Source organism: Phytophthora infestans, genomic scaffold (assembly GCF_000142945.1).
Source record: "Phytophthora infestans T30-4 supercont1.22 genomic scaffold, whole genome shotgun sequence".
Classification (NCBI taxonomy): Eukaryota; Oomycota; class Peronosporomycetes; order Peronosporales; family Peronosporaceae; genus Phytophthora; species Phytophthora infestans.
Genome location: NW_003303737.1, coordinates 932,505 through 947,387, shown reverse-complemented (window position 1 = coordinate 947,387; position 14,883 = coordinate 932,505).

Sequence of the window (14,883 nt, the reverse complement as noted above, 5' to 3'; positions counted from 1 at the left end):
GGACTGACAATGATCAATCTTGAATCACTCGGCGTCGTGGTGGCATGAAAATGTGCATGTAGCACACGAGGGTTAGGAGGTTGGGTTGCCGCCGGTGGACCAGGACCTCCATTCCAGTCAGTAGGGAATCCCGCACCTACTGAAACTGACCGTTTATTGGCTGGTCCGAGCTTACGGGCTCGGCATCGACATGCGAAAGAACTGAAGCTGCCGCGCGACCCTCCGCCGCGCGCTGACCGACCTTCCAGCAACGGAAACAGGTGAGCGAACGACCGTTCCGGAAAACAGGTGAGCGAACGACCGTTCCGAGCACCGTTCCGACGCGTTACATGACGCTGACGATTGCTCGTCGCATCAATAGCGTCGATGGCCATGGGATCGGGCACAGATTCCCGAGCTGAAGCGGGCAGTGTGGTGTAGCGGGATTAGCAAAATCGGCGAGATTGCCGGATCCAGCTTACCAACAGCGCCCAGACTCCGATTAACGGAGGGAGTCCCCCGATGATCCGTGATCTGCTGAACTTTCCTCATCTTGTGTATCCGTCGGTAGGGCGGGATCTTGCTCTCTCGCTAACTTCCAAAGCGTTCAAGTGGTGAAGCTTGGGTGTCTTGGCGAGACGTGGAACCGGGTGGAGCAGTAGGGGTAAGATTTTTACTCTGCGTCCGTGGTTATTTCTGGATCCTAAGCAAATATTCGAGCTTGGTGGACCCAGGGCCTAGATCTGGGATCTGCCCATAGCGTTGCCTTGCGGGTGTGCTCCCTTGCCTTTGTTTTCCTTTTCTTCGTACTTACCGCCTCCTCTGACGGGATCTTGAGAGTTGGGAGACTCTAGGGTGTTGCCGGCCAAGTAGTAAATCCAGTTAATATTTCGGATCTGCCCGTGTAAGGGAAAGCTCACTAGGTTGTAGGATCTGTCCAATGTATTATTTAGTTATCAATACCAACACTAGATTCGCAATTCCCAACCTTTACCAAGCTCCTACGGCCAATGTAGTTCCGATTCTTGAGGGCTGGAAGGCACTTGCGTGATACTGTGCAAATTGCGTTCTGATTCATAGCTAAGCCTATACCTGCCTGGATTTCTATCTTCTATGTCTTTTACCAGCCATTGTACTCGTCATTGCCTGTTGACCAGAATTTTCTAACATCCCATTTGAACTGGCGAAACTCCTTGATTTGGCACCAAAAAAGAACAAGGAGCCTACGTAAATGCTCCTTAGCATCTCGTGCATCTAGTGAGCTATTTGCGTCCTTACTAACATGTCCGAGCCAAGCACCTCGCAGCAAGATCTGACGCCAGACCAGAAGGACTACGTAGTACGGTGCTTTGACTTCATGTCCAAAGCCAAGGAAGATGGCCTCTTCAGAGGGCAGCGAACCCGGGACCTGGTTGCTACGTGTCTACAGATAGCACACAGCACCGTTACGACTGTGGTGAGCACCTACAGGGTCGACAATGAGAACAAGTTTGAGGTGCACATCAGCAATTTAGCGGTGCATGTTCCTTATCGGCTACTTAACGTCAACCTCTATTATTTTATAAGTGAAGCCAAAGCCTACTCAACACGGAAGTAAGCGTGAATACGACCCAGCAGAGCTAAAACCAGTGATTCATACATTCATTGACCTCAAAACAGACTGGGGCAACCCGTAACAGCTCAAAAAATCATTTTAGAGGTCGCCGACAATTCTAATGTAATTCTAAAGCTTCGAACAGTGCAACGGGTGCTCAACGAGCTCGACTTTCATTATGTGCTAGGTAGAAAACGGCACATTATGGCCGACACAGCAGCTATTGCGTCACTTCGAGCGTACTACATCGAAAACAAACTTGCCAACCGACGTCCAACACGAAGAGGTGAACTAAAGCCACGGATTACAGAGGTGTTCCTAGATGAGTCCTTCGGCAATGACATCCACGTTGTAGGGAAGATCTGGCTTCTGGAAGACAAAATCCGCTTCAATAAAAGTGGAAAAGGGCCTCGGTAGGTATTTATTTATTAAAAACATAATAGCATAAACTAATTAGAGTGTTATTGTTGTATGCCAGTGCATGTATAGTTGCCGCGGGTTTAATTTCGACGAAAGGAGGACGCGGCGATGCTGGTTTCGTGGAAGGATCGATAAAATGCTGGCATGCTACCTCGAAAAGAAAAACGTGGGACGAAGATGATTACCACGGGAACTTCGACACGGAAAAAATTGAGCGGTGGTTTCTAAATCTCTGTAAAACCTAGCAGCAGCAACATGGAGTCTGTGTAATTCGTCTAGACGGCGCTTCGTACCATAAGAATATAACAAATCGAAACCCAACACTGCAGTCAACGCGCGGGGGGATGCGAACGTGGCTCACGCGGAGACGTAAGGTAAAGTTATTTATAAATTATTTACTTGAACAAATTGTATTTTGCGAAAGATGTAATATTTAGCTTAAAGGAGACCAAATCCAAGCTAATGGAGTGTGTTACGCCCTTAAAAGAGAAGCCAATCTGTTCGGTGCAGACCATAGCGGCCAAGTACAACCATCGTGTACTCTACACGCCACAATATCACCCAGAAGCTTTAACCGATAGAGCTCATGTGGGCCACAGTGAAAGGTTGAATTGCCAGGGCCCCTTAAAAAAATGCCAACGATGCTGTCGAAAAGGTCATTGTTGGGCTGAATGCCATCACGGTGAAGAAGTGGGTCAGCGTGTACAGGCATGCACAAGGTTTTAAGAATAAGTACGCTGATCGTGCCCAAGAATCGGCAGAAAACAAGCTCATGACTGCTGAAGATAAGGTGCCTGTTTAACTAAATATTTGGTTTTTCCATGCACTCAAATTGCTACAATCGAAATCGGATTTGCTGCTGTTCAGTTGCGTATTTTCTTGTACTTTCGTGCGCAAATCCATGTGGTTTTGGGAATTGCCCAATCAAATGACCGCCTCAAAGGCAACCCGTTTCCCGTAAATTTGGGGCATCTGAAAAGTTTTTTAAAACAGTTTTGTAGCGCAAAAATGGCTGCGAATCAGCAAATTCTGACCGCTTTTTGGAAATCTACACCCGATTTTACCCCTTATATCTAACTGTTGCTATATGATTTGGATTGTTGAATCCTCATTTCAGATGACTACATTCTGGTCCAAGGACTTGTGACGAGTACAATAAATCCTCTACCAGGCTCCGCTGCATGTCCTATTTCTCCTTGGTCCATGACCCCAGCTGTATTAGCATCAGATCCACGGCGTAATCGCCATATTATGGGTACACTATTCTGGATCCAGGTCACCTTGATCCACCTCCCTGCAAGTGTACGCTCATCATGGATCTGAGCTCTCCAATCGCTCAACGTTGTCTTACGATAGGCTGCGGTCTCCGTCACTCCACGAAAGTTCGAGATCTGTTGTATCCACCATCCCCATATCCCGGATCCCGGATCCAGGTCACTCGGTGTAGGATCCTCAATCCCTTGGATCTGGGCTTGGCAAAGTGGGATCTGATACATATAGCGGTGGATCTTGCCTTATCGTCTGTCGCTGATACCATATCCACCTCCAGATGACATCTACCGTCTTTCCTCCATAGGATCCCCACTCGACCCACCCGCACACAGTATATCCCATATCCCCGAGGTGTAATCGGGCGAGGGTGGATCCGAGTCTCCACTTGGTGGATCCTGCCTCCCCGTATGTTATCCATGCCAGATCCATCGTCGACCCACATAGAATACCGTTTTACCTTGGCCCAATTCACTTCGAGCAGCGTGGATCCATGCCGAGCAATCCAGATCCTCCCTAACCACCGGGTTTTGTCACTAATCTTGGATAGTGACTCCTTGCCAGATCCAGTCTCTTATTTCTGAGAAAACACTTCACCACAGCAGCGCGTGAGAGTATGACGCCGCAATCACGTAGTCCTCGCGTAGTGCAAGGGCAAATGCCTCTTCGAGTGTAGAGGGATCCGATCTTGTAAGGCAGTAACGCGTCATGCCTTCGCGCATACCGAACACGAACACATGAGCCTAAGAGGTTATATCAATGGGCTTGGCCACGATACACGACGCAAGGTGTCGTGTCTTCTGGACGTAGTCGCGCATAGTCAACGTGCCTTGCCGAAGGGCAAAGAAGTCTGCCCAAATTCGGGATTCATCTTGCCCCGGCTCGAACGCGAGCCGAAGGTCACTCTGGAGGGTATCCAGAGTCAGGAAATCATTGGGGTCGACGACCAACTTTCCGAGGGCCCATTCCTTGGCTTTCCCAGACAGCCGCGAGAGGAGCAAATGGACCTTCGCGGAAGGCGCCTCGATCAACCTCGAGGCGATCGCTTGGCGATCTCTCGAAACCAACGGTTCAGCGGAAGTCGGTCTTCTACGGCACCGAGATAGGTGGACGTCTCTAGTTTCACGACGTCATTCGTGGAGATACGCGAGGGGGTTAACACACGCCGATTCGCATCGGCGAGCTCGCGTTCCATGATTTTTGTGCCGTGACGTGACGACGGCTTCTCCGGACACCGCCGCGAGGTGGTGGAGAGCTTTCTACTCGTTCCGAGTGAGATGGGGGAAAGCAGCGTGGTGGAGGTCTTGACTCATGTCGAACTTGGAAGGACTTCAAAGTGCTACCAGGTGTAGCGGGTCAGGTATTTACCCCGTTCATCGCTTACACTATAGTGTTAAGGACGCTCACAATAGGACGACTAAGTCTTAGTTTTAAGGAAAAATCAACTCTGGCTTTATTTTAGGACAACATGCCACTCAAATACACGTCATAGTTCAATTGGCTAATAATGGATCTGGCTCCCCATTTATCACCCAATGACATGACAGCGCTTCAGTACACGCTTGTCGTATGCTGATGCATCTACTCATGTGAAGAAATCTACCTACTTATGTAATGGAGGGTCCCATTATACCGCGGGTGTCGGTGCAGAGGCGCGAGGATCCTCACGCTTCGGCGCTTGGAACGCCCACGGTTGACACTGATGTGCGTGCAAAGCGGACCGTTATGGTCTGGATTCGGCGGTGGACGCAATGTTCGATGCGGGCCGACGGTGTTGTGTCGGCTGGCATGATGGTGGAGCCTTGTCTTCGAGAGCAGGAGGAGAGAGGCGTGGACCGCTGGGGCCCCGGAAGAGGATGGCTACCAGCATCAGAAGGAGTTGCAGTGGCATGAGCTGTTATCGTCGATGGGGGAGAGGATGGACGAGAATCTTGCTAGGTAGAACTGCTTGAGCTGTTGAAGCAAACAAAAAAAACAGACTAATGCTGTGCATAGCGGACTCCGCATCGCTGGCCGCTCTTGATCTCCTATTGCAGTTGAATATGCAACTCGTCATAATGTTGAGGAGGTTCGGACTTTTTGGTGATCTGACTCCTTTCATCGAGAAAACGCTTATTTTTGGCGCGAACCGTCAAGAAACTCCTGTTAGTCGAAACTCGGCGACCAGGGCTTTCGGACGGGTACTAAAATAACGCAATAGTAAAAACTACATTCAAGGGTGGCATCAACTACTCTACTTCGACACGGCGGAGATCTACGGTAACGGGTTATAAGAAAAATAAAACATGGAAATCGTCACCAAGAAATGCGTTGACGAGTGGGTGTTTAGGCCTAACATTTAGGCACCCAGCCGTGGTATTGCTTGCAAGGCCGTTGGGACGGTCGAGGGGAGACCACGAATGAACGACCGACACAAATACACCTACTATCTTCGGCCTCTCAAAAACAAACTTGCATCCTTGATAGAAAACCGTGGTGACTTATACACCTTCAACCGTGTACCAGACATTCCGAAGAGTGACAGGTCACGCTTCATGCAAATCTGCATAGGCTAAAGTTCACCATGACAGCTTATGTAGCCATGTTTGATGCGCCCGCCCAGTCGCTGATAGGAATGTGAGCTGTGAACTTACCTGCGTGTCGAGCGCCAGTGCAATGCAGTCTGCCAGTGTCCGGTGCCCCAGTCTACGAGCCACCGTCCACTGCCAGTGTCTGCAAGACACATCCCAAGGGCACTCATGCGCCTGGCAGTGCAGCTTGCGGCTGCACTTCAACCGGCTACACTGAATACACATGCGTGCAATGGCGAAGGACTATACCAAGGACTGTTTGCACAAGGACATCGTTGGCTGTGCGCTGCCAAGATGGTGTACTCGACGAGAGTGCATTTATCTAGAGTTTAATATTTGCTATTTGTATACTAATCTACCTTTTGCGGAACAGCGGTGTTCTGGCGGAGGCTGCTCCCCACTTTGCGTTTTGACGCCTGGAGAGCAGCCTCGCCAGATACCGCAGTCCTGTCGCGGCCTTTTGCCCGGCGCTTACGTGTTTACGCATTTTCCCTGATTACTTCTCTAAAGTTGACACTTAAGTGTATTTACATTTAAATAGCTCCTACTCTTAGAAGCGATCGACACATGGAGAACAATCCCCCCGTAACGAACCCTACGTCACCACTGGTTATGAGCCCAATCAGGGCGCAGTCTGCGACTGACGTGACTACTGGTGTTCCAGACACAAGTTCTGTAATTTTGACCAATCAAGATCAAGCATTGGCTGGAAATTCAAGCTTGAACAGTGACGCAACACTGTCGCACGGCGACGGCGAGCTGGCTGAGTACACCAAGGTCCTCATCAACTTCCCCACGGTTAAGCTGCCCAAGCTTCATCTGAAGGGCGACTACAAGGCCTGGAAGAGCGAGGTGCTGTTGCACTTCGAACCGAAGATGCTGGGAGACATCACCTACGGACCTGAGCGCTACGATGCAGTGGAAGACATGCGTCGTGCCAAATATCGCGTGTGGTACAAGTCGCGCAAGAACAAGGCGTTCTCAGCGCTTGCGTTATCGCTGTCCGTTGACCTGCGTACGACGTTCAAGATCGACGACATCCACGACAATATAGACGCCGCAGCTATGCTCTACGGTGCGATTACGCAGCACTTTGAGGCTGGAGATGGTATTAATCCTGATTACCTACTGCAAGAGCTAGTGACGCGCCGGCTCAAGCCAAACGAGTCGGTATCGCAGTACGTTGACGACATTGTTAGGAAGGCGACACTTCTACATCAAGCTAATGGTGAATTCGCTGAGTGGCAACATGCAAGCCTACCACTCTCGAACGGCGTGGAAGCGTTTAAAGATCTCGCCCTCGAACATAGCGAGTGACTTAACAACCATGATCGAAAGATACTTACACTTGCTGAAGCTCTACAACGACTGCGCACTGCTAAGCACCAGCGTGACCAGCTGCGTGTGCAGACCAGACAACCGGTCGCGCATTCAATGCAAGTTGCTCACGTCGGAACGGATCAAGGACAAGGTCAAACTCGAGGACGCAAGTGCAACAAGCAACAGCGTAAGCGATCCAAGGGTGTTGCAGATAAGAAACAACGTACGAACTGGGCGAACTGCCAGGGAGAAGGCCATTGGTATGCCGAGTGTACGGCTCTCACTGGCCAGCAACGGAAGCCAGAGCTGGCGAGAAAACTGCAAGAGAGACATCCCAGGGCTCCGGTGTCGTTGGTGAACTCCGTACGTCGTGTGGACGCGGTAGCATTGGAAGAAGATGGCCAAGGACTGTTTGCTGGCCTATCACTATGCGATGCGAATGCAATTGACCGTACGGATGGTGCTGCATTATCACCTACGGCTACGCAATCACCTGTATGGTCACTAATGTCTCCTGCGGAAAGCGAAGAAGAAGGAGAGCGTCGCGTTGTTGAAGATGCGCATGCAAGTACGCAACGCACTCAATCGTCGGTTGCGCAAGCAACGCAGCGACTGCAGCTGCAGGTTAAAGTTCCTGTTCGACACATACAAGTTGGAGGGCAAGGACTACAGCAACGACTACCAACCTCACTGCCTACACTGCAAGCACCAGTAGCCGTGCAGACTGCCATACAATCTGCGGTACAACCCGAAGTGCAGCCTACTGGACAACCTGCTGTTCAACAGGATGTACAAGCTACTGAACAGCAAAATATGCAGCCTAGTGTATCGAGCACCGCGCAGAATCAGTGCGAGGGTGGCTGGTCTACAGCTGGACTAGGACCTACGTGGGAATCAGTCATCTACTACTTGGGACAAGGACTGTCGAGTAACTCAAAAGGACCTACACTTGAGCCATGGCGCAATCAAGCTGAACCACAAGGGGGTTTGGCTGTGCCGGGGGGTAGTTATCGAGGTCCTGACGCCGGGTTTAACAGACGCCAAGAACCAGGGATGCGGAATGACTATGGGACCTAACTTGAAGAGTGCGTAGGAGAGAGGACTTTGGAGTCAAGATGTTGGACACTTTGACCCTCCTATCCAAGGACGAGGACGGAGTCGTTCACCCCCCCCCCTCGATTCTTTAATCGAGAACGATCTCCACCAAGAGGAAGAGGACGTTTTCCATCGCTGCGAGGACGTGAACCAAGAGGGTCTCAAGGGCGTTAGCGATCTCCACCAGGTCAGCAGCCGTGGCGCAACGAGAGACCGAGTCGCTATAAATCGCCGCCCCAACGCGATGGCCGACTGAGTCGCTATTGACCGTCATCTCCGCAGCAGCAGTGGCGTGATAATCCTTCGAGAGGACGAGGACCTTCACCTCGACGTGACAACTACCAAGAGCGGAACATGTCTCCACGTCGATTTGAAGATCGTCGTGACAACAGACCGTCTAACTCTCGTCAAGGCAACGCTGTGAACCAGAACCAAGGTATGCAATCGGCTCGATCTGCGTTTGTGGAGTGGATACTTGACGCAAGATTCCAGGCAAATGTCTGTGGTGACCTGTCATTGTTTACTACCATAAGGGAAGACCAAGCTAGTCGACGTGACTTTGCGAATGGCACAACTGAACACACTTCTGTTTGTGGGTCTGTGCTATTGCGTGTTGCTAACCAGGAAGCTGGCTAGCTCGAGGACCGTCTCCTGGACGACGTGGTGTACACACCGAACGCGAAGGTGAACATCATTAGTTTGGGCTACCTACAAACAAAGGGCAACTTTAAGATGACATGCTCAGAGGTCCAACAGACCGCTTGGATCTCCAAGCCAAGCACATCACTCAAGTTCCGGATGCGTGACAGTATCTACCGACTACGTGCAGAGCGAGTGACTGGAGTGATGGTGATGGCGGCTCTAAAAGAGGACATGGACAGCAAGAAAGTCATGGAGCTGCTTCATCAACGATTTGGTCATATGAGCATGGAGACGGTGAAAGTGTTGGCAAACAAGCTCGATGTTGGAGCTAAGATGAATGCAAAAGGTCTGACTTCCTATGCGTGCGTTGCTTGTGCTGCCAGTTAGGCGAAAATAATGTCTTATAAACGGATTCCATCGCGGAAGTCCGAACCTCTGGAGATTCTCATGATGGACATTTGCTCTTTGAACGAACTACCTGTGGATGGAGCTACTATGTTTCTCTTCATCATAGATGAGCCTACAAGGTACAAGTGGCCGTTCATACTCAAGAAGAAGAGTGTAGCAACGTTCCACATCAAGGTCCTGTTGAAAAGGCTGCGAACTCGCTTTCCTGGGAAGAAGGTGCGACGACAACACTCTGACCAAGGAGGTGAATTTGCGAGCAAGGAGCTAAGTGACTACTGCGTCGACCAAGGGATTGAGCAGCAGTTTACGAGCGCCTACTCTCCTCAAGAGAACGGCATTGTGGAACGTGCTAACGGCGTGGTTCTACCAAGGATCAGAGCGATGCTGATGGCTACACACATGCCCAACTCCTAGTGGGGGGAAGCCTTTCTGCATGTGGTGACGACGTTGAGCTGGTTGCCCACCAAGCCATTAGGATTGGTGTCCCCGCAACAGAAACCGTAAGAATTGGACGCTATCGTGGATGCCCTCTCTACTCGGGCATGTCTTCACAAATTGGGCGCCCACCCCTGCCCCCCTCCGAGTCAAAACAAACGAAAGAAAAGCGGGAAGCAAGGGCAAGACTGTGTTTATTACTGGGTTACAGTAAATCGACCCTATGCTACAAGTTCATTGACCTGGTGACAGCTCAAGTGGTGACAGCTCGTAGTGGCAATGTGAAGTTTCATGAGGAGTTCACGACTGATGACATCTACATGAAGCACCTGTTAGAGAACGCATTCTTTGATGGTGATCATACTCTACTCGAGTATGTACCTCTGGCGCGCATCAAGACCAACATGGAGACGTACCTTCCAGGTTGGAGTGACGGCATCTCTAGTGCGGAGAAGCCACTTGAGGCGGTACCACTTGCTGAAGAACCTGCAGAAACTGAGTTAAGTTCGAGTGGGAGTTTGTCAATTGTTGACGCACCTGTGACCAAGGACAGTGCGGAGACTGCTGGTGTTGCAGCGCCAGCCGTGTTGCAGGATCCTGCTGAAGAGGTCAAGGAAGGTTCAGAAGCGAGGAAGCGCAAGAGACGCAGAACAAAGAAGAAACCTGCAGCGGTGGAGAAGGAGACAAGTGGCTTCGAGGCTCAACCTCCATTAAGAGGGCCCTGTCTAAAGCGACCACGAAGGAAGCAGAAGGCGAACGTTCGATTGTCGGATTACGTGGTAGACCTAGTGAAGGCTACGACTACAGATGTGCAAATTCGGACGACGTACAAACAAGCACGTGCAAGCAAGTACTGGCGTCAGTGGAGAGCTGCAGTGTTGGTGGAACTTCAATCGTTGAAAGGTCACAAGACCTGGAAACTTGTACCCCGCAAAGATGCCAAGAAAGTGAAGGTGATAACGTGTAGGTGGGTCTATGCTGTGAAGCGAGACGAGCGTGGACGGATCAAACGATTCAAAGCGCGACTAGTGATCCATGGATTCAAACAACAAATTGGTATTAACTACTCTGAGACCTATGCACCTGTGATCCGGTTCGAAGCCATACGTGCGGCTATCTACTACGCTGTACAAAGAGGTTGGGAGGTGTTGCAATTTGACGTGAAGACGCCTTTTCGGTATGGAGGCTTGGACGAGACTATCTTCATGGAGCAGCCTCCTTGCTTCCAGGTGTATGGACCTGGATCCATTTGCAGATTGTTGAAGAGCCTGTACGGACTGAAGCAAGCCCCGAACGGTTGAAATCGCACGCTTCATGCGAAGCTTGTTACGATGGGCTTTACTAGGACGGACTATGACTATGGCCTATATGCATTGAGGAAAGATGGTGAAGTCAAGTTGCCACTCACTGTTTACGTGGACGATCTACTGCTGATGGGACCACGTGATCTGTGTGCCACGATCGCTGCCTCACGGCAAGAGACATTCGAGCTTACGACGATGGGCACAGTCAAATATCTCGTAGGCGTCGAGATCCTGATTGACCAGTCGCACCGGTAAATTGTGTACTGCCAGAAGCAGTACGTACTGGAGGTGTTGAAGTGTTTTTATATGGAGAACTGTAATGGCTGTGCTACACCAGAAGCTACAACGCCCTCGAAGACAGACGTGCCTGCTTCAAAGGAGTATCTTCCCTACAGAGAGGTGGTAGGTACTCTTCAGTAGCTCGATAGTGCATCGAGACCTGACATATGCTACCCGACACCTGGGCAAGTATTATGCGAGCTACGATCATATGCATTACGCACAAGCCAAGAGGGTGCTGCGTTACCTGAAGGCTACATGTGACTACGGACTAGTGATGAATGTGAAGCTACAGACTGATGTGCAAGTTAGTGGCTACTCCGATGCGGATTATGCTAACGGCCCTGTGGATCGATGGAGTATCAGTGGCTACATCACTATGCTGGACGACAACGTCATCGCCTACGCATCTCGAAAGCAAGAGATCAACGCACTCAGTTCCTGTGAAGCGGAGTACGTAACAATGGCAGAGGCGACGAAGGCCTTGTTGTGGCTTGCTGGCGTATGCAAGGAGTTGAGCTGGAAGCATCCATTACCTCAACGACTCGGAGACAATCAAGGAGCCATTGCCTTAGCTGCGAAACCTGGCAAACATTCGAAATCGAAACATATCGATAGCAAGTACCACATGATCAGACGCCAAGTGGAGTTGAAGCAACTTACAACCCAACACATCGGAACTGATGATATGGTGGCCGATATAATGACAAAGGCACTTGCAGGGGTGAAGTTCACACACTTTCGCAAGGCTATGAAAGTCTTACCTATTGTGTCGAGCGACGACAACGTATCCGAGGACATGGCCACAACTACGACTACTGCTACTGCGTTGACTACTGCTGTTGATGCGGAGGCTGTACCTGAGCGACATTGATGAAGACGAGGGCGATCGAGTGGGAGTGCTGTTGCTGAGTGGAATTGTAACGAAGTACGTAGCCCTAAATTGTACCCTGGTTACATGAAGTGTGACACATCATACTTCGGGATATTTGGTACAAAGTACCAAGGTCGTCCAAAGCCAATCATTGGTTGATGACATTGCATTTCAATAGGTGACTTATAGTTTGTATTGAACCCAAGCTTTATCTACCTATAAATATACTCAGTTTACATTCTACCTTAATTAGGTCACTTCGCTCTCTTTTGAATAGAGAGGGGATCTGTGAACTGCCGTTCACTGAGAGTTTGTATACTCTCGGAAGCTAACTTCCTCTAGCGCAAGGTGCTGTGTGACCCCGTCACACTTGGTAGCACTCGTAGTCAATCCACGCCACCGCGGGTAGACTACCTGAACCTCTCCGAAGTTCGTTGCCATGGACAGGAACGACTTCTCCCATATGAACGACTCTTAGCTCGAGTCGGTTCGGAAGATGGCAGGCGTCTTCGGGATGGAGGCCCTGCAGAGCCTGGTGGTGTCAACACCGGCCGAGCAGCTCGAGCGCGGCAATGCGTTTGACACGCATGCGCGCATATGCGGGAGAACCTGCAGGCTCCGGCGGCGGAAGCAACTCCGCCTCACCCGAAGCCAATACGGCTAGAGGTCAAGCCGTATGAAGGGAAGGAAGGCGAGAACCTTCACGTCTGGGTCCGAGAAGTAGAGCTCGCGATGGACGCGGCTCTGATCTCGACCGAGCAACTTCGTGTTGCTTTTGCACTCTCCAACCTTAGCGGCCGTGCTAAGAGTTGGGTGTACACACGGGAGGCAAGATCCCCTGGATGATTCACATCCTGGGCTCAGCTGTGTGAACAGCTCCGAGCCGCGTTCCTCCCGGCGTACTACGAGTACCGCCAGCGTTCGCGCTGTCTCTCGTGCAAACAAGGGAGGCGTGAACTGCACGAGTACGTGCAAGAGATACGGGAGCTCACGGCGTTCATAGTGGGAAACCCACTCAACGAACACATCAAGATCACTGTGTTCATGGACGGCCTTCGAGTGGGCCCCGCACGGACTCAGCTGCTCCGGGTGCAGTCAAACACCCTTGAAGAGGCGATTCAAGTGGCTCTTCAGGAAGAGTACAGCCATCACCAGGCGCGTACGCCGGCGTCAGCGTGGCCTGGGACGTCCATGTCGACTCCCGGTCGAACGATCCCTAACGGACCAGTTCCCATGGAACTCGGGTCCGCCGAACAGCGTGACATCCGCTGCTTGGGCTGCGGGAAGATGGGCCACTTCAAGCGCGACTGTCCCGCGGAAAGACTTCGCAGACGGTCTTTCCCCTAGCCCGTCCTCAAGGGTCGCTGGCAGAAGCCAGGGTCCCGGGGACAGAGGAGCGCCGGAAACTAGTAGGGGCGGGGCGCCCTACTGGGGAAGAACTAAGTCTTAGTGATGGGAGCGCGGGTGGCCCGTACCACGGAAACTTAGCCCCTGCGAGTCTTCGCACTCTCGAATCGGCGAAGAGCAGCGGCTGGTTGCTCGTAGTACACGGTCGTGTACGGGGATACGTTCATCCCTTTAGAATCTTGATCGAGTCTGGGGCGTCGAAGAATTTCGCACGCCTCCAGACAGTCGCTCGTAATAGCAGCAAGTTGCCCGATGCTTTGAGAGAAAGCCAGGGCAACGGGACGGTGTTAGTGCAACTGGCCGACGGGAAGGTCGTCACTGTCCCCAATGTCCAAGAGGTTCTGGCCGTCAAGTTTGAAGACTTTGACAGCCTCGAACAGTCACTGTTCTCGATATGGATCCATATGATATGATCCTGGGCCTGCCCTGGCTTGAGAAGCACGAGCCCTGGGCCGACTGGCGAGGTAAGACAATCGGTGCCAGCCGCCCTGCGCAGTCCGACAGAGCATTGGTGAGCCATGTTCCCACCTCTGTCAGGACCCGGAGCGCCCGCAAGGGCTGCCAGGGTACCAAAGCATTCGGCAGATGCTTGGGAGTCGTCGGCGTATATGACGACTCCGAGGATGTTTTGATGGTGGCAGCGCCCAGTGGAGGCGCTGGCCAAGTGGGTAACTTAGGTCCACAAGCGGGTAACTTAGTTCCGCAGACAGCTGCAGCTGTCACGAACACTGAGAACAGCGTGTTCAGAGTGGGTAATAGAGTTCCACACACGGTCGCCCAGACCTTAACTGAAGAGGAAGACGTCGGATACGCTCCCTGTGTGGGTAACAAACTGCCACACGCGGTCGCCCAGACCTTAACTAAAGAGGAAGGCGTCGAGCACGCTTCCTGTGTGGATACCATAGTACCACACGAAGCCAAGAGTGCCTCGGATGTCGCAGCGCCGGCACCCCCAGACGTGGGCAGCAAAGCACCACGTCACGGTCGCCGTCGTCAGCGACGCCGCCGCCGCCTCAAGTCGGATCCGAGCTTTGTTCAGATCGACGTCGCTTCAAGCGACTCGGAGTCCAGGGCACGGGCTCCTCCGACAAGGCCGGTGAAAGAGTGTTATCATATCTTCGATGGTGAGACCGGTTTACTCGTCAAGGCATCTCGTGTCCACTTGGAACCGTTGCCAGAGGTTGCAGAGATGCTGAACCTCGAGGAAAAGACGGTTGAGTCTTTCCTGGCCAACTTCAAGGCTGGAAAGGTTGCTGAGATGGTGCTCATGAGACCTGAGAACACTCA